Source organism: Pleurodeles waltl, chromosome 9 (genome assembly GCF_031143425.1).
Source record: "Pleurodeles waltl isolate 20211129_DDA chromosome 9, aPleWal1.hap1.20221129, whole genome shotgun sequence".
NCBI lineage: Eukaryota > Metazoa > Chordata > Amphibia > Caudata > Salamandridae > Pleurodeles > Pleurodeles waltl.
In genome coordinates this window covers 202,120,842-202,148,557 of record NC_090448.1, presented here as the reverse complement: position 1 = coordinate 202,148,557, position 27,716 = coordinate 202,120,842, and positions in this window count along the sequence as shown.

The window sequence follows — 27,716 nt, the reverse complement described above, 5'->3', positions numbered from 1 at the left end:
ATCTAGTTTGTGCCACCAGCAGGCAGTCCTCACTCATGTGAAGTAGTGAAACGATGTTTAATGTAAAGTGTGTAAGACTGACCTTCCCAGGAGAAGACAATGGATGCACTGAATGGATTATAGGCTGCAACAATATTGATACCTGACGAGCCGAATGACAAGAGCGGGAGAAGAGGAGCTAATATTTGACATGTGAACCATATAGTAGTAAAATTGTAGATTTGAGGGTCTAGCTTTATTGGACTAAGTGCGAACATGTGATCCCCTGACCAATTAGGATGTGAGAATTAGTTTTAGGAACTCTAACTTAGCCAGACTGCACAGAGAGGAGAGACTGACATTATTTTCCTGGCTGTCCAGAGAAGAGACATGCTTAACTTAACAGCTTAGCGAGACTTTGCTTGTTCTGAACTTTGATGCTGAATCTTGATGTCTTGCTGACCGAACTGATATCCTATTGATGAAGACTGTCACAGCTTGTTGAACCATACTGAGGACATGTATACTGACAATGTTACTGATTGTTATGTCTAATTGTTCTGTTTCTAGGTACCAACCGCTATTTTGATAGACCATAGTTAGATGTTCTTCCAAATTTGTGTGTCTAAATTGTTTTGCATGAAGCCAAAACATGCTATCCTAATCTGGTGTTAGTTAGGGTTCTCACTGATGAAGTCCGCTACCAGTAATAACAGCTGATGTCTTTTCTTTGCTGAATCTCAATGTATGCTATATCGTTTGTGCAGTTATTCTTGCTTTTAATTAGCACTGTAACCTTAGAATGTGTAGTAGTTCAAGCTTTGATTAGATTGTAATTATTTCTCCGCTTTGGCCAGCCAGTGTTGTTCCTGTATGTGTATCATTTGATATTGAGATTAAGTTACATGACATAAGCATTGTTATTTTAGGGAAATCAACATTCTAACTTTTACATAGATGTGAGGTTACTCATGAATGCAAGGTCATGGTGTGTGGAAATTACTGACTCCTATTAATTATCGATGTTATTGATTGTTGATGTCATTGATCTGTATTGGTACGGGCTATATGGTGGAAAAGACTTGAAGAACAGTCAAAAGGTCCATCGGCTTATTAGTGTCTCCCTTGTAAGTTTACTTAATAAGGTCTGACGCACTAACAGAGATTGTAGCAGAGATTGATTGTTTGTCTCCTTCAGAGCCCATCATAGAGGCCTTGTACATGTTTTTTCTCCTTAAGAGCCCATCCTAGGAGCCTGGTACATGGTTTGTCTTCTTAAGAGCGGATCATATAGTCTAGAGATAGGTAGTAGAGTGTTTTTTATCAGAGATAGTAAGCGAGAAATAACAGGTGTTCCCAGAGATGGTGGTAGGGTAAGGGTTAATATCCTACAGAGAGTAATTTTGGATTTTTCTGGATTCGATGATACAAAGTGGAAAGAAAATGTGTCCCTAAGTACTTAAAATGACTTTCCCAGAATCTTGGAGCTTGCCAATGAATGTTTCAGGATATTCTCAGCATTCTAGTGATGGTGTGAATGAAGTAGGTTTTGCTCTTGCACAGCTTATGCAAATCACAGGTGGATTGTGAAGCTTGTGAGGGTTTAGGGAGTTTGTGTACTCCAAATTAAGTTATAGAAGGAGTTTGCGTACTCCGAAGTGTGAGAGTAGAGAAGTCAACGAACTGTGGGGTGTGTGGCGCTTTGTGCTAAAAAATTGTCCACATGGTTGTTGGTATACATACCCTGCCTGGTCTAAGACCCTGGCGTGTATTACAAAGTGTATGATACACTTGGGCCCATATTTATACTTTTTTAGAGACGCATTTGCGCCACTTTTGGACACAAAAACGGCACAAACTTACAAAATACAATTGTATTCTGAAAGTTTGCGCCGTTTTAGCATCAAAAAGTGGCGCAAATGTGGCGCTAAAAAAGTATAAATATGGGCCTTGGTTTTTGTTGTAATTTGTCTGGTTTAATAGGTCGGTCGGGCATAGTCGACAAATCAGAGTGTGAGTCAAAGTAATTGAAATACTTTTTCGACTGAGATCTGGTGTGTCCTATGTACACTAGGACAGACCCACTGATCAGTTGAGAGTGAAATTTGCCGGTCAAATTTTGCTTGCGAATCAGGAAAACTAAGAAAGAAGGAGGAGCTGCTAGAGCGAAACGTCGTCGTGAAAAATCAGAAAAGTTTCTGAAGCGATTGTGTTACCCTACCTGTAGTAAATGGACAAATTGGGTTTTGATTTTGTTTAGTGCTCGCAGTAATTTTGCATTAGTTTTGTTTGAATCTGAGTTTAGGAGGACAAGCCGCAAGACTTTGTCAGCCGCAGTACGTGTGAGTGTGACGTCATTGGAGCCACGCTGGGATAGGTTGGTTAGTGAGAAGGGTTGTGCACGGATTGGCAGGGGTCCATGGAGCAATTGGTTGAGAAGGTGGGTGAAGAGAATTCTGGGATTAAAGGTAATTTCCTGATTTGATTTAGAATAACATAAAGGTTGCGAAGATTACATTTTTCAAAGCTTTAACAAGTGCTTTAAGGGGAGATACGTACATTACAACTAGTATAGGGGATAGTGCACTGCCAGAAGGTACACCATTATATTATAATCAAAGAAAAGGGTGTTGCACCATGTCTTTGGCTGAAGCAATGGTGCAAAATGACAGAGAAGGATGGAAGCTTAGCGTTTCCCGCCCACGGAACATTTAATTTGAGGAGCTTAGAGCATGTGAGGAGGGTGCTGCATGACCTGAAATCCCCTCCGAGACCAGCACAGTTCAAGGCATTAGCAATCTGGTAGTTAGTAGCCAGATAGCAACAGCAGCAGAACTTTGAGAGGAGAATGAAAAAGGCAGAAAAGACACTAGCGGAGGCTAGATGGGACAGTCCTAAGAAATTGTGGAGAGCTGAGACTTTACCAGGGATTAAAATGTTTCCAGTGATTACACAAGACAGCAAGGGATAAGGAAGGAAAGTTACCAGAAAAATAAACAGAAACCCTTCTGAGAGTAGGGAGCAGAGAGCAAAGGAGTCTAGAGGATCATTGACATTTGAGGAAGAGTTAAACAATGATGAGTTTATTTTGCAGTTATTTAGAAATCATCCCCCACCATATGCACAACAAGAGAGTGGTCTGGGCACTGGTATAAATCCTTCAGCTCCGACCCAGGTTAACATGACTATAAGTCCAGTGCAGGTTAATCTGAGTATGACACAGAGTCCAATGCAGAGCAGTCTTAATGCACCTGTTACTCTGATAGCACAGAATCAGGTGCCTCAGTCAACTGTCCCAAGAATTTATCCAGATGTACCTGTAGTGGAAACTGCCATAAACCTAATAGTGCTGACAGGACAGGTTTTCCTGAAACCGATGTTAGTTCAGACAGAGCCAACACCACTTTCACTGCCTCAAGTGCCATCACAGGTAATGCCAAACTACACTCCGATGACAGGGACACAGACAGATATGTCTGTATTAATGAGCCAGAATATGGGAACCACACAACCACAGAACTTGAGTATTAGACCAAGTCCAGATGTTGTATCTGTACCTGTTAACATTGGTCCAGTCATGTCCTTCTTTGCACAAGAGAAAAACATTGTAAATGGACAGGGAGTCCTGAGTCGGAATTCAATAAGTGGAGTACTTAATGAGAATAACCGAGTAGTCTCTCCTGTGGGACAGACATTTAATGGATCAAAATCATTGCTAAACCTTAGTCCATTCGGAGTTCCTCCAAATACTGTCATAGGGTCCAATGTTAATCAGAGTCTGAAATTACTGATGCCGCACTCCTCGAATACAGTGGTGCAAGTGCCCAGGCCAATAATATTTTGCTGCAAGGTTTGAATGCCCAACAATTGACTAAATGTTTAGCTGAATACCCTGGAGTGTGCTCCTAATGGAGAGGAGTACTTGAACTATACTAGATTAGGAATGGAAGCGGGTAAGCTCATTGAAGGAACTATGGGTGTGAACAGATTAGAGCCCTACACAGAAGCAGAACTGAGATATCTGTGCCCGAATATTACAAGGGAAGTGAGTAACGTGCATCAAAGGTTAGCAGACATTGCAGAGAAATATGGCATAGAAATAGAGAAAATTAAGCATTTGAAAAGGAGTTACAGGTTAGATTTAGACGCAAAAGACTTTGAACACATGAGATCTGCAGGGATGAAGGCACACCTTAGGGAATTACTCCCAAGTGTCCAAACATGAGGAGCATTAGACAAATTGGAAGGCAGATGGGCAAAGAAAAGAGATAAAAGAAAAGGGATTCTGTGGAGCTGACTGCAAATGTGCAGCAAGGCAAGGATCCAGTGAAAATCTTACCAATGACAGAGATTCTGGGAGAGAATTTTGTTCATGTCCCTTGGAGCAGAAGTGACATTCTGTACTTCACAAATGACTATCCCAGATTGAGAGAGAAGCCAGTAGAATGGTACCAGCAGACAGACAGGTTTGTGAAACTTACAAAGTGCCTATGGGAAGACTTGAACACTCTATTAGAGATAGTAGTTCCGGCTGATCTGTGGATGGAGTGTAAGAGGAGTACAGATTGGCCGACAAAAGAACCAGAGAGAGATCCTGTTACAGCTGCGCTGTCTCCCGAAGTAATCAAATATTACTACAAAGTGATTGAATTTTTGAAGATGAGAAGTCGCCCCAAAACATTGACTGGCAGAGAATAGACAGGACAGCTCAGGAAGCCAAGGAGTCGATACATGCATATTATGAGAGATCGTTGCAGGCATTCAAGCATTACAGTGTTACAGAGGCAATTGAGCCGAAAGAAATGATTAATTTTGTGTTCAGATTTGTGGAATGATGGAGACCTGAAATTAGCTAGATGATTAAGAGTCATTTGATTTACTGACAAGCAAAGCTGATTGATGAGGTGTTGCAGTATGCAAAGTACTGTAGTGATGAAATTGAGTTGAAACAGAGAAAGCTGAAGCAAAAGGCGATGGTGATGCAGAACAAAGTGGCATAAACAGGGATGCAGGGAAATTTTGCACAGCAACAGCAGCAGCAGAGAAATGTGGTGTTTCAGAATCAGATGAGATGTAGATGTCGCAGAGGAATTGGTAATGGAAACCGTAGTCCTGATTTGAATACTGTAGTGGTTCAGAATGATGTGCAGGGAATGAAGAGAGTGTTGCATTGTTACACTTGCAGAGCAGTCGGACATTGGAAGCGGGAGTGTCCGATGATGGTTCAGGAAGGTGTCGTTCAGCAAACAAGTGACATCAATTTGTTTCAAAACATGAGAGGACCGAGAATTAGAAGTAATAATCCGAATTTTCGTAATAATGTGAATCAAATGCTGAATTTTCAACTCATGCAGCAGGTGCAAATGCCACTTGTACAAATGACACAGTTGCGGCTAATGCAACAGCAGGTTCCAATGGTACGTAGGCAGCAAATACATCAAGCCCGAATGGAACAGCAGCATGTGATGCTTCCTCAACAGGTCACAGGTCAGAAGTATAACCAAAGTAATAACACAGTTCACCAATTCCCATTACACAGTAAGAATGGAATAAAAGATGATTGGGTGAGCGAGAGCTTGGAGAAGAAGAATGTGTGCTTGCAGCTTCTTTAGAAGTAGACCAGAAAGGCCCATATTTGAAGGGAAAGGTAATGGGTCACAAGATTTCATTCTTGGTTGACACAGGAGCTACATGCTCTACAGTGAGAACTGTAGAAGTTCCAAATTTACAACTTTAAGGAAAGACAGTCCAGATTGTAGGAGTGGCAAATCAGTATTTAACATTACCAATCACAGAACCAGTTCAGGTTAAAGGATTGCACAAATTTGTAGTCTGTGATTCAAGTCCGGTATCCCTATTGGGAAAAGACTTGGGCGGTCATTCCAACCTCGGCGGTAAAAGGCGCTTACCGCCAGACAGAAGACCGCCATAACACCGCCGCGGTCGCGGTAAACCGCCACGGTCATTCTGACCCACAACAGGCAAACGGCCAAAATACCGACATCCACAAAAGTCCGCCACACCAAAGGTCAGCGATAAACTGGCGATGACCAAACCTCCACCGTCACGCCAACAGAAATACGCCCATGCCATTACGACCCATGAATCCACGCAGCGGTCTTTCAACCGCGGTATTCTATTGGCGGTACACACCGCCGCGGTCGAAATACCCATTGCACGCCATTGGCACACACAGAAGCAATAACCATACTTTTATACCCCTGCAGGACCCGAACGCCAGGTCACCGCGCAGGAAGGTCCACAAATGTCCACTCCACCCCCAGAAGAGGCCCACAGTGATGACAGCAGCTCTGTCTCCCTGGATCTAGATGACCAGCCCGGTCCATCGGGGACCTCGGGACCGTCGGTTCCCCTCAGACAGGCACAGGCCACAGCAGACCTTCCCCCCTCTGGGAACACCAGCACAGCACCCACCCAGCGGGCCCATACCTCTGTCCCCAGGACACGTCAATCAGCGGTGTGTCCACCACTACAGGGAACCCAGGCTAACCCACCACCCCAACAACAACAGGGACCTGGGGGCAGTGGTAGTGGGCACACGGTCCAGGGGACGGAGGCCCAAGGAAATAGGGGAACTGGGAGGGCAGCTGTGCGACAGGGGGAGGACAGGCCAAGGGAACCCACTCTCCACGAGGCTCTCTCCTCAATCATGGGAGCATACCACCGCTCCCAGGAGACGATGGCGACGGTCCTGGCCAGGTTTCAGGAAATCCAGCTTCTGCAGGAGCAACAGTATATGGGGTTCAGGGAGGAACTGAGAAACATCAGTACCGCCATGGGTACCATCGTAGTGGCCCTGAATGAGTTAATCACCACATTGCGGACCACTGTGGCACCTCAAAGGGCCCCTGACACTTCCATGGACCAAGAACTGGCTACCACCTCCGCCGGCGCTAGTGGACAGAAGACCAACAGGCCACCAGAACCCCACCCCCTGCAGAAGGAGAACCACCCCGCAAGCGGCCCCTGAGATCCAGGAAGAAGACAGAGTAACTTGTCAAGACCCCCGCCAGCAAAGGATACCGCCCTGATTGTCATCCCACTGTCCCACATTGTCACCCTGTCCAACCTTAAACTGCCCCTGCTCCACTTCCCACAGGCATTTGGACAATGCACCTGTGAACCTGATAGTCCGGACTCTGCCATGGACAATCCTCCACCATCACCCCTCACCGATTTGCAACCACCCATCCAAATTAGAGCACTTGAATAAACACACTTATTGCACATAAACAATCTGGAGTCTGTCTGTGATTTTAACAAATGTATTAGACATGACAGTGCCAAAACTGTTATTCACATTGTGATGCCAACAAACCGCTGTCACACAGCTGTAGTCCATGGGGAAACAAAGCAGATGTCACGCAGTGGGGCCCACAGCTCTGAAAACGGAAGGGAAAGTCACAACACAGTTACCATACACTGGGGGAAAAAGTCAGACAGTAGAGAGGTAGGAGTCTTTAAGTAAATGTAATATGCCGGTGTGTACTCTTACCTGTGTGTCACTGAAAATATTGCTCTATTACTGTGTTCCTGTTGTCTATGTCGTCCTCTCCGGCTTCCTCTTCTTCACTCTCCAAAGGCTCCACAGCTGCTACAACACCACCATCTGGACCATCCTCCTGCAGAAAAGGCACCTGGCGGCGCAAAGCCAGGCTGTGAAGCATACAGCAGGCCACGATGATCTGGCACACCTTCTTTGGTGAGTACATTAGGGATCCACCTGTCATATGGAGGCACCTGAACCTGGCCTTCAGGAGGCCAAAGGTGCGTTCGATCACCCTCCTAGTCCGACCATGGGCCTCATTGTAGCGTTCCTCTGCCCTGGTCCTGGGATTCCTCACTGGGGTCAGTAGCCAGGACAGGTTGGGGTAACCAGAGTCCCCTAATAACCACACCCGGTGCCTCTGGAGTTGACCCATCACATACGGGATGCTGCTATTCCGCAGGATGTAGGCATCATGCACTGAGCCAGGGAAGTTGGCATTAACATGGGAGATGTACTGGTCTGAAAAACAGACCATCTGTACATTCATCGAATGATAACTTTTCCTGTTCCTGTACACCTGTTCACTCCTGCTGGGGGGTACCAAAGCCACATGTGTCCCATCAATGGCACCTATGATGTTGGCGATATGTCCAAGGGCATACAAATCACCCTTCACTGTAGGCAAATCCCCCACCTCAGGGAAAATGATGTAGCTCCTCATGTGTTTCAGCAGGGCAGACAGCACTCTGGACAACACCTTGGAAAACATAGATTGAGACATCCCTGATGATATGGCCACTGTTGTTTGAAATGACCCTCTTGCTAAGAAATGGAGTACTGACAGCACCTGCACTAGAGGGGGGATCCCTGTGGGTTGGCGGATGGGTGACATCAAGTCTGCCTCCAGCCTGGCACACAGTTCCTGTATATTGGCTCGGTCAAGCCTGTATGTCAGTATGACATGTCTTTCCTCCATTGTCGACAGGTCCACCAGCGGTCTGTACACTGAAAGATTCCTCCATCTCCTCGCATTGCCCAGCGGACGGTGCCTAGGAAGGACAACAGCGAGCACAGAGTCAATCAACCCACAGGTACGTTCCCACAGCTTGCACACAACACAATTCACTATGCATTGAATGGTTTGTATGAGTGTTGAGGAAAGGCCTAGGTATGTGTGACGCAGTAGAAATTAAGCCATGTGGGCCCTTTAAATGGCGGCTGCCTGACCTGTGAAGTGTGACAATGGGATGTGAGGTCAATGCGCTGGCGTGGCACACCGTGGCGGTAGGCAGTCGAAGACCGCGGCGCAAAGCCGCATTGGTTAACATAGAACCCTATGGGTTTCACGAGCCAATGACGATGTGCGCCGGTGGTCGCGGTACGCACCGCCGCGGTACGCACCGCCGCGGGCGTGACCGCCATTTTCAATCTACTTAATCACTCGATACCTGATCTTCCACAGGAGAGGACCTACACTGCAAGTGCTGCTGTGACCTCGGTCTGGAAGAGAAAATGTCTGCTGCGACTGGGGAAAGGGCCCCTGCCTTCACTTCTGAAGAATTGGAGAAACTCGTGGATGGGGTCCTCCCCCAGTATGCGCTACTCTACGGTCCTCCAGACCAACAGGTAAGTACACTGGGACCATGCTTTGTGGGCAATGCCTGGGTTGAGTCGGATGGATGAAAGATGGTGGGGAGGGGAGCGATTGAGGCATGCATCAGACGACAGATGAGAGCATTGGCCACATGGCAAGGGTGGGGATGGGGGGCCACTCACATCAAGCATGCAGAAGGTGATGATTTTTTTTCTCCCCCTGTACATGTCACATAGGTCAGCGCCCACCAGAAAATCGCTATTTGGCGTGCCATCGCCAAGGACGTCCGGACCCTGGGGTCCACAACAGACGGGGCACCCACTGCCGGAAGAGGTGGGAGGACATCCGACGCGGGAGCAGGAAGACAGCGGAAGCTCTGCTGGGGATGGCCTCCCAACGTAGGAGGGGTGCCAGTCGTCAATTGACCCCCCTGATGTCCCGGATCCTGGCGGTGGCCTACCCCGATTTGGATGGGCGCGTGAGGACATCACAGCAGACACAAGGGGGTGAGTACACTCTCATTCTGGTGACTTTGCGCGCAGTGGAGGTGTCTGGGTGGGGGAGGTGGGCTGTGGGTATCTCTAGGCCTGGGCGATTTCTGTAGGCTAGGTCCCTACGTAAGGCATGGCCCTCTGCCCCCGCCCCCCACCTCTGTAGGGTGCCAAGTACAGCTATTCATGGCCCTGTGTCATCTATGTGTGCAGTTGTCGTCCATAGGCTTGTAGGCCATGTCCCACTGATTGAGTAGTGGACCCCAAGTGCACAGCGTAGTGCAGGGGGCTTCTGTGTGTGTCCTCTCTGCCAACGGTAGTGGTAATCCATGCACTCAACATGTCTTTCTTTCTCCCCCCCCCTTTTTTGTGGTCTTCCTGTTTATGTGTGCATTAGCATCATCAGGCGGAGGAGAAGTGGCATCGGAGCACGCGGGAGCTGCATCCCACATGGCCCTGGAGGGCCATGCAACAGACTCTGAGTACACCAGTGGGACGGAGGGCGAGGGGAGCTCCACAGCGGGGACTCGTGCTGATGTCAGTGGCAGCGACTCGTCCTCTGAAGGGAGCTCCCTTGTGGTGGCGGCAACATCCGTGCTCCCCACAACAACAGGTACAGCCGCCACCCAGCTCACCAGCACCGCCCTCCCAGCAGCCCCTCAGCGTTTGCCCTGTGCCCGCTCACCCAGGAAGGGGGGCATCTCCTTCGCCCCAGGCACCTCAGGCCCTGCCCCTGTCACCCCTGCTGCCCTCAGTGAGGAGGTGATTGACCTCCTGAGGACCATCATTGTTGGGCAGTCTACCCTTTTGAATGCCATCCAGGGTGTAGAAAGGGCGGTGCACCGGAGTAATGCATACCTGGAGGGCATTCATTAGGGCCAGGCTGCCCATCAGCGATCGTTCAATGCTCTGGCCTCAGCACTGACGCCATTAATTGTCCCTGTCTCTAGCCTCCCCCCTCCAACTTCCTCCACCCAGACCCAATCCCCTGTACCTCTGCCTATCCCAGACACACCTACAGACCAGCCTGCACACACCTCAACACCCAAGGGAAGCTCATCCAGACATAAGCACCACACATCACACAAGCATTCACACAAGCAACATCCACATGCAGACACACCAACACCCACTGCCTCCACTGTGTCCCCCTCCTCCTTGTCTCCCTCCTCCCTCCCTGTGACATCTCCACTCACACTTGCATGCACAACATCTTCAGCCACTACGTCCATCACCAGCACACCCACCAGAACACTCCGCACACGTGCAGTCACCACCCCCACTACCATTTACATGTCCCCTGTGTCCTCTCCCACTGTGTCTGTCACCCCCTCTTCCAAACCACACAAACGCAGGCAGCCACCCACCCAACAGCCATCCACCTCACGACAGCCTCCAGCCCAAGCACCTGCACCCAAAGACACCAGACTTCACACTCCTACAACCACATCCTCTTCCTCCACTCCCATACCCACTACACCTAGCCGTCCCTCTCTTTCCAAATTGATTTTCCTCTCCAAACTTGACCCTTTTCCAACAACTCCCCCACTCCGTCCATCTCATAAGACTGCAATCAGCACCTCAGCCACCTCCAAACCAGGACCGATCAAGACTGTTGTCCAAGGACTGTGGAGTCCCCCACCCTCAAGGGCAACTAGTTCTGCTAGGAGCCAAGGCACGGCCAGCCCACCCCCGGAAACACACCCAAAGATAACCAGTGCCCGGCGCGAGAGGCCAAGGACATGCAGGGACCAAAATCCCTACCCTGGCTCCGGCTGTAAGTGGGGTGCCACCTGGCACACTGCCAAAGGTGGGAAAGGGCCACAGATGACCAGGGAAGGGTGGGAAGGGCAGCACGCCCGACAAGTCCGGGAGCAGGCCAGCTGGCCAGGAGGGCCCCACCAGCCCCATCCCAGGTGTGCAGGAGGACACCCAGAGGCTCAGAACGGCAGCCCAGGAGGGCCCCGCCAGCCACAGCCCAGCTGCCCAGGAGGGCCCCGCCAGCCACCACCGAGCTGGGCAATGAAGGAGCGCCAGCCACAGCCCAGCTGGGCAATGAAGGAGCGCCAGCCACAGCCCAGCAGGGCAATGAAGGAGCGCCAACTCAAGCACCGCTGAACATGGCAAGGACCGCCAAGGCAAGCACCGCTGAACAGGGCAAGCACCGCTGAACAGGGCAAGGACCGCCAAGGCAAGCACCGCTGAACAGGGCAAGGACCGCCAAGGCAAGCACCGCTGAACAGGGCAAGCACCGCTGAACATGGCAAGGACTGCCAAGGCAAGCACCGCTGAACAGGGCAAGGACCGCCAAGGCAAGCACCGCTGAACAGGGCAAGGACCGCCAAGGCAAGCACCGCTGAACAGGGCAAGGACCGCCAAGGCAAGCACCGCTGAACATGGCAAGGACCGCCAAGGCAAGCACCGCTGAACAGGGCCCTTCATCTCAAACACCGCTGAACAGGGCCCTTCATCTCAAGCACCGCTGGCCCATTGGCTGAAGGGGCAGTGCCGCATCTGTGTTGGGCAGGGCTGCACGAAGCACTCTGGGCACCAGTCACCCTCCAGAACCAGTGGACACTGTCATCCACTTGAGAGACTGTGGCTTTGCACTCCCCAGGATGTAACAGTGGGCAAACCACCCACTGTAGAGACTTGAGAGACTGTGGCTTTGCACTCCCCAGGATGTAACAGTGGGCAAACCACCCACTGTAGAGACTTGAGAGACTGTGGCTTTGCACTCCCCAGGATGGTACAGTGGGCAAACCACCCACTGTATGGACTTGAGAGACTGTGGCTTTGCACTCCCCAGGATGGGACAGTGGCCATGGAGGCCCCTCGTGGATCTGGCATCGTGTACTCATGTGGCTGAGGTGCCCCCCCTTCCCTTCCCCCTGAGGTGCCTGTAGTTTTTCTATCTGATGCCCCTGCAATGTTCTCTCCGTTGGTGTCAGGTATCCTGTGTGGGCCTTGCCCATGTGATTTGGGCCCAGTGGTCCACGGACAATGACTGCTAAGATTATCGGACTATTAATATTTATGTATATATTAGTTTTAAATGTGTGATATTTTTATATGCCGATACTACAATATATTCGACTGTTTATGATCATTTCATTTTGTCTTTGCATTCTTCCAGGGGGTTTAGGGGTTGTAACAGTGATGTATTGCCATGCATTGATGTGTGTGTTGTAGTGGGTGAGGGTGGTGGTGGGTGTGTAGCGTATGTGTGCCCGTAATAATTTCTCCTCCCCCCTCCCCTGTGTCGTAGGTGCAGTACTCACCGTAGTCTTCTGCGACGGCGTTCGTGCTCCTGGTAGAGGAGCAGGAATACAATAGCTGGTAGGATGTGTAGTTCGGGTTCCATGCTGTCCAGATTCCTCGTGGGGTGTATGGAGGTGAGCGTTTTCCATTTGAAATGTCTGTTTCCGCCGTGTTTTTATCGGCGGGGCTACCGCCCCGGAAAAGGTGGCGGATTGGTGGGTTGTGATAGGGTGGGCGGTACATTGACTCCCGCCTGTCTGTTGGCGGTGACCGCCGCGCTGTTTGTTTGTCCCGCCGTGGCGGTCAGAGTGTTAATGTGGCGGTCTCTGTTGGCGGTTTCCGCCAGGGTCAGAATTCCATTTTTTAAACCGCCAGCCTGTTGGCGGGTTAGCCGCCACTTTAACACCGACCGCCAGGGTTGGAATGACCCCCTTGCTGTGTAAAACCAGGTGTTCAATTACATGTTCAAACGATGGAATCGAGATACAGACGAATAGTGATGATGAGGATGACCTAGCTCCAGAAACAGAGTGTGAGACGATAATGAGGAGTACCCCCTGATTAATTTATTTCCTGTGTTCACAGTGAAGGAACTTCCTCCTGATTTACAGGGAACGGTTAAAGCGAAAGTGTGGGATATGACAGGGAAAGAATTAGGTCTGATAAAGGGATTTGAGTTAGGTAAAGATCCTGTAAAGCTGAACAACATTTTTTCTGAGATTCCCCAGTACCACATGCCACAGGATATCCTTATGAAGGTTGCTCACATAGTTGCAGAATTTGTAAAACAAGGGGTCTTGAAAGAAGTGTTGAACAGTCCATGTAATTCACCGATAATGGGATTAAAGAAGACCTGTGGGAAAGTTTGAACTCTCCAGGATTTGAGAAAAATAAATTACATTGTAATCAAATGTTGGCCATTGGTGCCAAATCCAGCTGTGATTTTGTTTCAGATTTCATGTGATACTGAATGGTTCACCGTCATAGACTTGTCACAAACCTTCTTTTCTGTGCCTCTTCATGAGGACAGTCAATTTCTCTTTTGTTTCAATGTTTTGGACCGAGTTTACTGCTTGTGTCGAATTTCTCAAGGGTTTTCAGAGTCACCTTCCATATTCAATCAGATTTTGAAAAATAATTTGGCGGTGTTGGAATTGCCTTTCCAATCGATCTTGGTACAGTACATTGGTGACTTGTTGATTGCGTCCAAAACAAGGGCTGAGTGCAAGTATGACATGATTACCTTACTGGACCATTTGGGAAAGAATGGCCATAAAGTGTCTGCACTTAAATTGCAGTACTGTCAAAAAGAAGTGAAGTACTTGGGTCACCAGATTGAGAAAGGAATAAGGAAAATTTCCAGAGAAAGGGTGACAGCCATATTGCAGATGTGTTCCCCGACCACACAGAGAGATGTCAGGATATTCCTAGGTATGGTAGGCTATTGCCGCCAATGAATTCCCAATTTTCCAGTCATTTCCAAGCCATTGCAGAAGCTGATCCACAAAGAAGTCACCAATCCCTTAGTGTTAGATCAGGCTTGCATGAAAGCATTTTCTGAATTGAGGGGAGTCTGTGCAAAGCTCCGGCTTTGGGTATGCCTGAATACACAAAGTCCTTCATGTTGTTTTGTCATGAGCGTGATGGATGTTCTTTGTCTGTCTTGACTTGGCGTTCGGGTTCCATGCTGTCCAGATTCCTCGTGGGGTGTATGGAGGTGAGCGTCCATGGAGGTGCAAACCCCCCAGTAACACATGTTTCAGCTTCTTTAGACCCAGTTGCAACAGCTCTACCAGACGGTTTGCTTGCAGCTACAGCGGTTGGACAGAGCTTCGCACAGTGTGGAGGCATGGTGATGGGACATCCCCTAACAATAATGGTCCCTCACTCAGTTGAAGTTTTGCTTACAAAAATCAAGACCCTACACCTGGCAGGTGCCAGATTGACTTGTTACGAGGCAAGCATTCTAGGGTCACCAAATGTGTAATTAAAAAGGTGTACAGCGCTGAACCCAGCAACCTTGCTTCCGAATGTTTAAATTGAAAAAGTTGTAAGACATTAAGCATGATTGTCTTGAAGTAACAGATCTGTGTACAAAACGAGACCTGATATTAGAGATACCTGATTGGAAGAAAATTACCAAATTATCTTTGTTGACAGTTATTGTCTAGACAGGAGTACTGAGAGCAGAATATTCTGTGTGCACAATTACTGATATACTTGGCTTTGAGGAGTATTTTCTGCACAAGTACCTGAATTGGAAGCCCTTACAAGAGCGTGCTATGTTTCTGCTAAGCTTAAAGCTACCTATCTATAGATAGTATGGATTTGGAATAGTCCATGACTTTGGCAAATTGTGGTCACAGAGAGGTTTCATGACCTCTTCTGGTTCACCAGTGAGAAATGGTGAGAGAATTAAAGAATTTTTACATGGAATTCAAATGCCTGAAAAGATTGCTATGGTGAAATTCAGTGCACATCTGAAATCGCAGGATTTTGTGTCAATGGGAAATGGATATGCGGATCAACTCGCTAGGTTTTGTGCATTGAACTGTTTGTTGGTCAAGGATAAGTGGGAATTGTGACCTGAAGAAATTGAAACATGTCCAAGTTTTGCATTGCAAGGAATAAATACATTGGAAAAATTGAAAACATTGTAGAGTAATGTTGACAGAGAGGAAAAATGCTCATGGAGCAAAATTAAATGTGCAGAGTGACAGGATGAATTGAGGGTTTCAGAAGAGGGTCCATTGGTTTTGCTCAACAGTCTGTTGTCTCAAATGGCTAGATAATATCAAGGTCAAGCACATGTTGGGAGGGATGCCATGATTCACCTTTTTAAACATAATTGGTTCAATCCAAAGTTTAGCCAAGTTGCTGAAGCAGTTTGCCATCATTTCGTCATTTGTCAGCAAATGAACACGGGGAAAGGGACTGTGGTTAATTTGAGCCACATTGGAAGAGCAGGAGGTCCAATCAGCTGAATGCAGATGGAGTTTTTTGAGATGCCTGTGTGTGGAGGTTTGAGATATGTCCTGGTGATTGTCTGCATCTTCAGTCATTGGATTGAAGCATACTCTACACAGAGAAGTGACAGCCTCACAGTAGCAAAACTACTGCTTAGGGAACTGATGCTACGTTTTGTGTTTCCGATCTCTTTAGAATCAGATAGGGGAAGTCACTTCAACAATGAAGTAATTGAATTGCTATGTGAAACATGAAACATTGAGCAGAGGTGCATTGTAGTTACCGCCTTGAAGCATCAGGACTAGTGGAACAGATGAATGGTACCTTGAAATCAAGAATGGCAAAAATGTGTGCATCCATGAATCTGAAATGGCCTGGCGCACTGCTGTTAGTTCTGATGACAATGAGAAACACACCCATCAGGGAGACAGGACTGTCACCAAATGAAATCCTCATGGGCAGATCAGTGAGGTTGTCAGCGGTTCCTGCGAATGCTCTTGTGAACATTACAGATCACATGGTGTTGGACTAATGCAAAGGTCTGGCTAATGTGGTTCGCTTTTTCTCTCAGCAGGTGGAAGCCACCACACTGCCACTGATTCAAGATCAAGGACACACCCTGAGGGCGGGTGACTGGGTGGTGGTCCGGAAAAAAGTAAGGAAGACGTGTTTTGAGACTCTGTGGAAAGTCCCTTCCCAGGTGGTTCTAACCACTACCACAGCTGTGAAGTGTGCTGGAGTTCCAAACTGGATACATGCAAACCACGCAAGAAAAGTGTCATGTTCTTTGGATGATGAAGAAGAGTTGTTGAGAGTACCAACAATGACAAGGCAAGCCTCAGATCCGGAATGAGAAGAAAGAGGAACTGAGACCGGATTTGAGCACGTTGAGGACAGTTCAGTCTCTCCTGTGAGAGATGAAGGAGAAGACCTCCAGGAGGGTGACAGTGAGCCATTCTCAATTGAGGCAGCAGGAGAGTCTAGTCAGAGGAGGGCTCTCCCAGAAGTATACAAATTTGAGAGACAAGCAGAGCAAACACCACTCCCTAAGGAGGAAGGAGTTGAGGCAGATCAAAGCCGATGTAATCTGACTCCTCCTGACCCAGTTGCAAGTCTGTGAAGAGAAAATCCTGCAAAGCAAGAAGAAGTTTCGAGTTCAACACTGAAAAGAGCATTGACCAAGGGTCCACTGAAAGGAGATATGTACTAGAGTCCCAAGCAAAGAGAAAAGAAGCAATTGTTGTGAGATCAAAAGTTGAAAAGAAAGAGAATTGCAAGTCGAAGGTACGCAGGTCCTGAATGGGCACATGTAACTAAAAGTGAATAGCAAAGATAATTTTTGTCTCTTTGTTTTGATTGAGACATTCCAGGTCAATATTTTGGTATTTCAAGGAAAGTAACAAATTGAACTGATGAGACAAGTTGAGAAAAGGTACAAAGAAAAAGAGACTGTTGAAAGTAACCGGAAAAGAGTTTTTGAAAACCTGATAATACTTTTGATAACCTGATTTGACAAGCTGCTAAACAAATTTTCGACAAATTTACCTATTTTTGAGAAAAAGGATCCTGGAAATGTGACTGAAAGCTGTAAATAATGCTGAATGAAGATTTTTTGGTTTTGATTTTTGCTGCATAATTTCTAAATTTTCTCTTCTACTTTCTGATTCTTTACATATCATGAGTAACATTAGCGAGCAGGGTAGAAAGATACATGAGTATTGGTTTGGCAATTGTGTGTGTGATATTGTGTGTGATATTGATTGTGGGTATGACTGTTCTTCACAAAAGTAAAACCCAACATGCTTCAGCTTTAGAGATGACTACTGCATTAACGGCGATAGAGAAGTTTAGGTTAGATGAAACGTGTCTTCATGTAGATAATGCACAAGGGGAACTTTCTTCTAATGTCTTCTATCGCTTATTGAGTGAGTATGTTGAGATGATGGATGCGAAGAATTGTTATGTGTGTATGCAGATTCCTCCTCAGTCGAAGAAGGAGTTACCTTTCATAGTTTGCCTCTTACTTATGGGATAAACTGTAGTCTGTTACTAACAAGATTCTATAACCAGGATTACATTCAATATTTCTAGTCCAACCACAATGTGGTGTTTTTGTTTGTCCCCATAATTAGGTATCTGAGTAGAGTAGCCAAGGATAATGACATAATATTAGTGAGGGGGTTCTTTGAGCATACATTAACTTTTGGCATGGCTGACGCTCACATGAATAACTTGAAATGCTTGCTTACACCTTCAGAAAAGAGCTTCTTCGATCACACAGATGACAGTAGAAAGGCATTAAAGGAGAAATTAGAAAGGGGCTTAGGGAAAAGGACTTTCAGAAATGATTATGCTTATAGTGCAATAAAGACACAAGGTAAATTAGCTTTAGATGGGCAAGACGTAGGGAATCTTTGTGTATATAGGCCTAGATCTAATATTGACACTTTGTGGGAACGAGTGAATGTAGACATGTGTTTTTGTTTCAGAGTGAATGTACATTTATGTTGAATGGACAGAATCCAGTGATTACTTGCATATATTACATTTGTGGACTTAATGCTCATTACCGTCTTCTAAGAGAATGGCATGGCACATGTTATTTGGGGATAGATTTCCCAAAGATTTTCCAACTGGATGACTTGAAGAGATTACAGGAATTGACTGAATTACATCACATTAGAGAAAGGAGAGTGTCTCCCTCTGGTATAGTGGGAGATATATTTGGAGCAATGATTCCTTCAGCAGGAGTTGTTCTGAATTTTGATTAAGATTCAAAAGTTGTCTGCTATTGTGGATAACAAGTTGAAAAATTTTTCAGTAGCCATGATCCTGATAGGTACATTATTGGCCACGGAAAGAGCTATGACTCTTCAGAACTGCCTTGAGTTAGACATTCTTTTAGCAAAATATGGCAGAGTTTGTGAAATGCATAATTCAAAGCATTGTTGTTCGTTTATTTCTGATAATGATAAATAAATTAATAATCTGACTAATGAGAGTGCTGATTTGAAAGAGTTGAAAGAACTAGGGGGGTTATTCTAACTTTGGAGGAGGTGTTACTCCGTCCCAAAAGTGACAGAAAAGTGACGGATTTACCACCAGCCGTATTACGAGTCCATTATATCCTATGGAACTCGTAATACGGCTGGTGGTATATCCGTCACTTTACCGTCACTTTTGGGACGGATTAACACTCCTCCAAAGTTGGAATAACCCCCTAGGTGTCTGGGAGAAAGTTGGCAAAGGATTTGCTTCAGTGAGAAATTGGCTCCACAGCATTGGGAAAGGGATAGTATTGAAAATAATACAAGGGATATTGATTATTGTGATTTGCATAATTGGAGCATGGAAAATATGCAAATTGTGTAAAAGTATTAAATTAAAGAACATGAAAAATGATCAGAGGAGGGAAGAAATGAAAAGGGAAAATTGGTTTAGGAAAAATTTGAAAAGTGAACGAAGATTTGAAAGGATGGGGATGGCAGAATTTTATCTGAAGCAAAAATTTGTGTGGGAAGATTTGGTGTGATAACATAGTCATCAGAGGAGGGATTGTTAACACTAATTTTATTAATTAATATTCATGTATTTTTAATGTTGGATTTGCGTAGAAAATGTATTAACGTAGAGAAAAATAATGCACACATTTGATGGTGCGCCCACCAGAGTGGCAGTTAATGTTCACGAAGTGCACTTATTAATGGCTTATTAATTTGAAATGTTGAGCTCATGTTTGATTAATGTAGTAATATGTCATATTAAGGGTTATGCATTATGTATTAGCTTTATCAACCGTAGGCCTTAATTTAGCGACGTCTTGGCCTAATTGCACGGCCTCATGTCAAGCTGCATTTTTTAGGCGTTTTATAAAATGAAATTTTAGAGGTTTAAATTGTGATTTTCCACTGTACTGACCATGTGTTCGTAGCTGATGTCCGTTCTCATGAGAAACTGCTTGCTAAAAGATGCTGTACTTGCTAGTGAAACAATTGTAATGTAATGTGTGTAAGACTGACCTTCCCAGGAGAAGACAATGGATGCACTGACTGGAGTATAAGCTGCAAACTATATTGATACCTGATGAGCCGAATGATGAGAGCGGAAGAAGAGGAGCCAATCATTGACATGTGAACCATGTAGTAGTAAAATTGTAGGTCTGAGGTTCTAGTTTCATTGGACTAAGTGTGAACATGCCATCCCCTGACCAATTAGGATGTGAGAAGTAGTTTTAGGAAATCTAGCCAGACTGCACAGAGAGGAGAGACTGACATTACTTTCCTGACCATCCCGAGAAGAGACATGCTTAACTTAAATGTTTAAAGAGACTTTGGTTTTTCTGAACATTGACGCTGAATCCTGATGTCTTGCTGACCGAACTGATATCCTATTGACAAAGACTGTCAAAGTTGCTGAACCATATTGATGATAGGTATACTGACAATATTACTGAGTGTTATGTGTATTTGTTTTGTTTCTAGGTACCAACTGCTATTTTGATAGAGCCATAGTTAGATTTGTTCCAAATTTGTGTGACTAAATTGTTTTGCATGGAGCCCAAACATGCTATTCTAATCTGGTGTGAGAGTAGGGTCACCACTGATGAAGTCCCCTACCAGTAATAACAGTTGATGTATTTTCTCTGCTGAATCTCAATGTATCGTATATCGTTCGCACAGTTATTCTTGCTATTAATTTGCACTGTAACCTTAGAATGTGTAGCAGCTCAAGCTTTGATTAGATTGTGATTCTATTGCCGCTTTGGTCAACCAGTATTGTTCCTGTATGTTTATCATTTGATATTGAGACTAAGTTATGTGACATTAGCATTGTTATTTTACGGAAATAAAAATTCTAACTTTTACATAAAGGTGTGGTTATTCATGACTGCAAGGTCATAGTGTGTGGAAATGACTGACTCCTATTGATTATTGATGTTATTGATTGTTGATGTCATTGATCTGTATTGGTACAGGATATGTGGTGGGAAAAACTTGAAGCGCTGTCAAAACGTACATCGGCCTATTCGCGTCTCCCTTGTAAGCTTGCTTAATAAGGTCTGACGCACTAACAAATATGGACAACACAGTCAAACATGTAGATAACCACCTAACATAAATAACATTTTCCATATTCCTTAGTGTCAAGCAAGCATAATGTGCTGCTCAATGTCCAATTATGTCAGAAGTAGAGATATCTAACATCTTTTGTAATTTGTTGCATGGTGCTGTGGTAGTCAATTATCAGCACATACTTCCTCAAGTGCAGTATAGAAAAAACAATAGTAGAGGTCTTCCCCCGCTTAGATGTTTATCACCAGCCAGCTCCAGAAGTCTTAAAAAAGTGCACACATTTTTCTGGACTTGTGTTGACATATTTGGACTGAAATGGTCTGTAACACATTACTAAGGTATGTTGAATGTCAGTCAAGGTCACATTCTGAATGAAACACAGCTCGTTCAAAGGATTGTTGTTTATGACCTACAAATACCTTTAAACATTGTTCTTGCTCCTGTTCACATGTAATAAGAATCCAATCCTGAAAATACTTATACTAATTCAAACCCTTATTCCTGATAATACCCACAATTTCGCAATGCTTCATTCCTAATTGCAATCATAGTCACTCATCGATTTCTTCTTTGTAAGATAAAAACATTCATGAAGCCATGTTCTAGAAAATATTCAGATTTTGTCACAAGTTTTGCATTACTTTTTTTGGTTTTGCCTAGCACCAACAAGGTGTGTGTTGGCCACATCAGAGGGCTTCTAGGCACTGTAGATATATATAAAAAATACAGATTGAGAAAGGAGCTGTTCACAGACTGAACAGCATACATATTATATATGAACCAGTTCAGCACACTCAGATTGTGCCTCAAGGTGTATTCTGGGGAATTCCCTAATAACATTTACTTAAATAAAGTGGTAGCAATGTTGCAGCCAGGTCCTTTTGGCCGGCCCAGCTGTGGTGGCCTCCGGAATTCCAGTTAAGTATATGGCTTAACCAGGTTGCTACACAATTGCCTGCCCTTTATGAAAGGTAGATTTTGTGTGGTTTATTAGATCGAGGATGTAACAGCGCATCTGATGAATGAGCTCTCACTTGCCAGATTATTGTTTGCAAAAAAGGACTTGGAGGCCGCCCACTGCTTACCGTTTGGTGGCTTCAGTGTCACCATTCTGTGTGGCCAACGCAGGCCAAGCGTCACTTCCGTTCTTTTATGTGGAGCATGGAACAACCACAGATTTATTTAGTGTCTGTCTCCTGATTGTGCTGTGATTGAAGTATTATTACTTCTTTTCCCTTTGGCTCCCCCTACCCCCATTCCTGCTTGGTGCTCCCTCTCTCCTCTCCCACAAAATACATCTAACACATAGGGAGGCCATCATCTACCTGCATTCAAATGGCTGTCTCCTGGTCTTCAATTGTGGTTTGCTTGTCTAATTTTCTGCACTGACTAAACTTTGTTTCTGTTTTACTTCTCAGAAAGCCCCTTGTTGACCGTACTTGTTGACTGATTCATGTTTATTGGAATATCATTCTGTGTTGTTTCTCGGCCAAGAAGGTTTTTGAAGCTTACTCCTGCCACTTCTCATGCGAAAGGTGTTTTTTGACCCCCTGCCTCACCACCTCCACTCTGTTTTCTGTTCTGCTTGGGCTTTTTACATTTGTTTGACAATCGCCACATACCCTAATTTTTTTCAATACACCATCTGTTGGCTCACTGAAGATGCAGGAAAACAATGTATTTTGTAGCAGGCTTGAGTGACTGCTTCCCTTTCTCCATGAGCAAACTGTATGGTGTACATTTCCTTATTCAGTACTAAGATTTAGGTCGCAAAGATGGGGTGATGGGGTCTGACTGCATTCCATGTGAGTGTTCCTTGGAGGGGTGGTAACCCTCTACTCCTTATGAAAATTTGACCATGTATTAAATGTGGATGGAGATAACTCCTGGCTTGCACGATTTCACAATGCCACTGGCATAGGAGTAACAAATTCACAGGTCTTGAAGCACAGCCACCCCAGATGGTGTTCTTTTGTCAGCTATACAAGGACAGTAGCACCAAAGTCCTTTGTGCTGGACTGGAACAAACGCTGATGAGCTTATATGCAACTCAATTTCTCTTTTGCACATTCCTTCCTCTCTTCCATCCTTTTGCTAGAAACTGATACACTTTTATGGGGGTCAACAGAAAAAAGCAAAGATATGAGACTGAACATTGATCCTGCACAGTTTTCCCTCTGTAGCGTTGTTTATGCATCCTTGCAGTATAGTGAAAAACAATGTTTTGTGCTGGTAGCTGCTCAAAACCAATGGAGTCTGTTGTTTGACTCATTGAATTGTTAGGATACTTAAAACAACTGTAAATGAATGGTCTGTTCGTATAATTTCCGGCCATCTGCTAGTGTGAAGTGTCTGTGTGGGACTGCATATGAGTCCAACATAGCGAAAAGGTGATATGCAAATAGCATAAGATTTGGCATTGATATCTATGGCTAAGTACCCTTTAACTATATGGTGTCTAAAGGTTGCCACTTGGCAAACCCTATCCTAAAGCAGCATCAAATCTCTGCCTTTCTGAGTTGATATCGGATTAATTGAAAATCTTCTCTGGGATTGCTTTGCCAAGACTTGTATCAATCCTCGTGTCAATTGCCACATTTCAGTGCTGGTCTCAAACTGACTTTTTGATAGCAACCTCACACCAATAGTGGCCAATAGCAATAACAACTTGATTTTCTTAGAGTGATTTTTCAGGTTGAAATGGAAGATCTTAGTGACATGTTGTGTGCATAGCACATTTTTACAGTGAAAATTTGAAATCTAGCAGAAACACTAAGAAATCTTGTTCCTTGGTCAATTTGGACCATTGGTTATCATGATTTGGTTTTGAGGTCACTCTCATTAGTTAGGTTGTATTCATTGCCTTGTGTGGGCTTCCCTTCCTCTTATGTGTTTTTCCCTTCTCTGGTGCCTAGTCTCTTTACTTCCATTGTTCATGTTGTGGAGAATACAAATCCCATTTTTAAAGCATTCTATGACGGAGGAGAAAGTACACGAGGGTGCAGCACTGTGAGTTGCTCTTTTATCAGTGTGCTTCTCCACTGCCCCTCGGTATTGTTCTCACCCATATGTTCTTCTGCTGCACCCGCATCTCTTTCTTGCTAGAGTGTCTTTTCTTCAAGTGATGCTTTCCCCCCCCACTCTCTTCTTGGGGATGCCCTCTCCGAACCTCCTGCTGCTGTTCCCCCCCACGCTCCACCTCCAGTTGCTGCCCCATTACAGCCTCTGCCTCCTGGTGTTGCCCCCTTGTCCCGCCCACAACCTTATTATAATTTTTTTGTCTAGGATAGACAGCAAATTGCTGCAGGCATATTTTCCTTAAAAGCACTTTTGCACTGTTAGAGCTGAGAGCCTTAGAGTGGTCATCCCCCAAAGTTTTGCCTGCCTCCCTCCTTTTTTCTGACACTGTTTCTTCTGGTTTTCATACTCTGCGCACTTTACCACTGCTGACCAGTGCTAAAGTGCATATGCTTTCTCCCCTAAACATGGCAACATTGTTTCCTACCCAAATGGCATATTTAATTTACCTGTAAGTCCCTAATACAGTGCACCACATGTGCCCAGGGCCTGTAAATTAAATGCTACTAGTGGGCCTGCAGCACTGATTATGCCACCCACATACGTAGCCCCTTAACCATGTATCAGGCCTGCCATTGCAAGGTCTGTGTGTGCACTTCGACCTGGCATTTAAAACTACTTGCCAAGCCCTAATCTCCCCTTTTTCTACATAAGCCCCCACTAAGATAGGTGCTAGGTAGCCAATGGGGCAGGGTGCTATGTAGGCAAAAGACAGGACATGTGTGTTTTACATGTCCTGGTAGTGAAAGACTCTCAAATTCATTTTCCACTACTGTGAAGTCTGCTCCTCTCATAGACTAACATTAAAACAGCCCTCATAGACGTTTGAGTGTTAGATTATGATCTGAAAGTAGTGGCCTTGTCATGGTTAGTATGGCCAGAATGGTAATAGAAAATCCTGCTTACTGGTGAAGTTGGATTTAATATTACTATTTTAGAAATGCTACTTTTAGAAAGTGGGCATTTCTCTTTACTTACCGCCACCTGTGTCTTACAGCCTGTCTCCAATCCACATCTGGTATGTGGTGGTTGGCAACTCCCCTTGTGCAGTCCACCCAGACAGCCATATACAGCATTCATCTGCATACTGAATGGGTATCCTTGGGCAGGAAGGGTGGAGGGGCTCTCTCTTACATTTCAAATCCCAGTGGCCTGCCCTCACACAAAGGACTCATAACCTCCCACAGGCATCCTGGCAGACCGGACTGGGCTTAAAGGGGAACTTGTGGACTTCAAAAGCACTCTTTGAAGTTTCCCCCACTTCAAAGGAATTTTTGGGTATATAAACTGGGTCTCTGCCCCCACCACATCAGACACTTCTGTGCCTCCACCTGGACACCTGTTAGAGATACTGCCTGGACTCATCTTGACTGCTTTAATGAGAAGGACTACTTTCCTGCGTGTTGCCCTGCTGCTTAGTGCTCCTGACTTTGCAGGAAGGACTCTGCCTTCCTCATAAAGTGCTCTCCAAGGGCTTGGATTGAGTTTGCACCCTGTTTCTGAAGTCTCAGGGCCAACAAAGACTTTCCCCCTTCAGGAAATCCTGGTGTGTCAGAAAAACAATGCAACACCTGCAAAAATCAATGCAGCACCTGCATCGGGCTGGAAAATCACTATTCCTCCAACTGGAATGATGCTGTGCTGGACCCGCAACTGGAAATCGATGCATCACCTGCCTTGGGGCTGAAATTTCATCACATCGCCTACCAGATCGATGCAGCGCCTGCTCCTTTTACCAGCACATCAAGGATTTTCAAACCATCGTCCTTGGGCATCAAAATATCCCTGCATCGTAGTGAGGAACCAAGGCTGAGCTCCCGAGAAATGACGCATCACTTTACTGCATTGAAAGAAACAATGCATTGTCTTTCCTGTGCTGAAAATTCCATTGCAACTCTGTATTTTTCCACATATGTCCTCCTCTGTGGTCCCTGTGCTTCGTATTTTTGATGCAACCCAGGTACTGAGTGTTACAAGGCTACAACCACTGCTTCGTAAGAACTAAGGACCTCATTACAACCCTGGCGGTCGGTGTTAAAGCGGCAGTAATATCGCCAACAGGCCGGTGGAAAAAAAAATGGGATTACAACCGTGGCAGAAACCGCCAACATAGACAGCCACTTTAGCACTCCGACCGCCACGGCGATAGAAACAAACAGCGCAGTGGACACCGCCAAGAGACAGATGGGAGACAAAGTACCGCCCACTGTATTACAAGAGGCCTATCCACCACCTTTTCTGGGGCAAAACCAACACAATCAAAAGCATAACGGAAACAGTACACAGAAGGGAAAACACTCACCTCTCGACACCCAACGAGGAACCAGGACACCATGGAGCCCGAAATTCATGTGTTACCCATGTTGGTTTACCTCCTCTTCTACCAGGAGTACGAATGGTGGTGGCGACCACGGTGAGTACTGCACCTACAACACGGGGGAGGGGGGAGGAAAAAGAGTGACACACACAAGCAACACGCAACACCCCCACCCTCACCCTCACACACAACAACATACACACAAATACATGCAGCAACATTACATATACACCGCCCACCCCCTTGAAGAACGCAAGGACAAAAGGAAAAGATTATAACAATTGTAATCATGAAAAATCCATTAGTCAAAAGTAAAAATTCTGTATATAAAAATGTGTACACCAACTACACAAGTCCGGATAGTGTACTAATCATTGTCCATGGACAACTGGGCCCAAAATGCATGGGCGAGGCCCACACATGATACCTTACTGGAAACGGAGAGAACACTGCTGGGGCATCAGCTCGAAAATAAACAGGCACTTCAGGGGGAGGGGGAGGTTGGCACCTCAGCCTGATGAACGCATGACACCACTGCTGCACGAGGGGGCTCCATGCCCATTGATGTATCCTGGGGAGTGCAAAGCCACAGTCTCTTAAGTCTCTCAAGTGGGTGGTGTGCCCACTGCTTTATCCTGGGGAGTGCAAAGCCACAGTCTCTCAAGTCTCTCAAGTGGGTGGTTTGCCCACTGCTTTATCCTCGGGAGTGCAAAGCCACAGTCTCTCAAGACTCTCAAGTAGGTGGTTTGCCCACTGCTTTATCCTGGGGAGTGCAAAGCCACAGTCTCTCAAGTCTCTCAAGTGGGTGGTTTGCCCACTGCTTTACCCTGGGGTGTGCAAAGCCACAGTCTCTCAAGTGGATGCCTTTCTCCACTGGTTCTGGAGGGGGCTTTGTGCCCAGAGTGCTTCATCCTGCCAAGGACTGAGGTAGTGGATGTGATACTCCACTGGTTCTGGAGGGGGCGTTGTGCCCAGAGTGCTTCATCCTGCCAAGGACTGAGGTAGTGGATGCCTTTCTCCACTAGTTCTGGAGGGGGCTTTGTGCCCAGAGTGCTCCACGTGCAGTGTGGCCAGTACAATTCCCTCACTTGGGTGTGCGTGCCATGAGATTTGTGAGGTTCAGGTAGCATGATACGCCATGGAGGCAGCGACATACCCCACAATGCTGCGGCTGCACCTTCCACCTGCAGGTGTAAACAGTGATGTAAAAATGCCTCATGGAAGCTGCCCAGGGTCCAGGAACTCTCCTCCAGCCTCAGACGACTGACCACTGGGGATGGTAGCCATGTCTGCGGTGGTGCCTGTGTTCGAGGACGGCAGGGGCCGGTGGCGTTGCTTGCGACGGTATCTGTTGCGGCGGTGCTGGCGGCGGTGCATGGCTCATTTCAACACCAGAGCAGTACGCACTCTTTTGGCGACAAAAATGCAAAAACCCAGCACTCTCAAA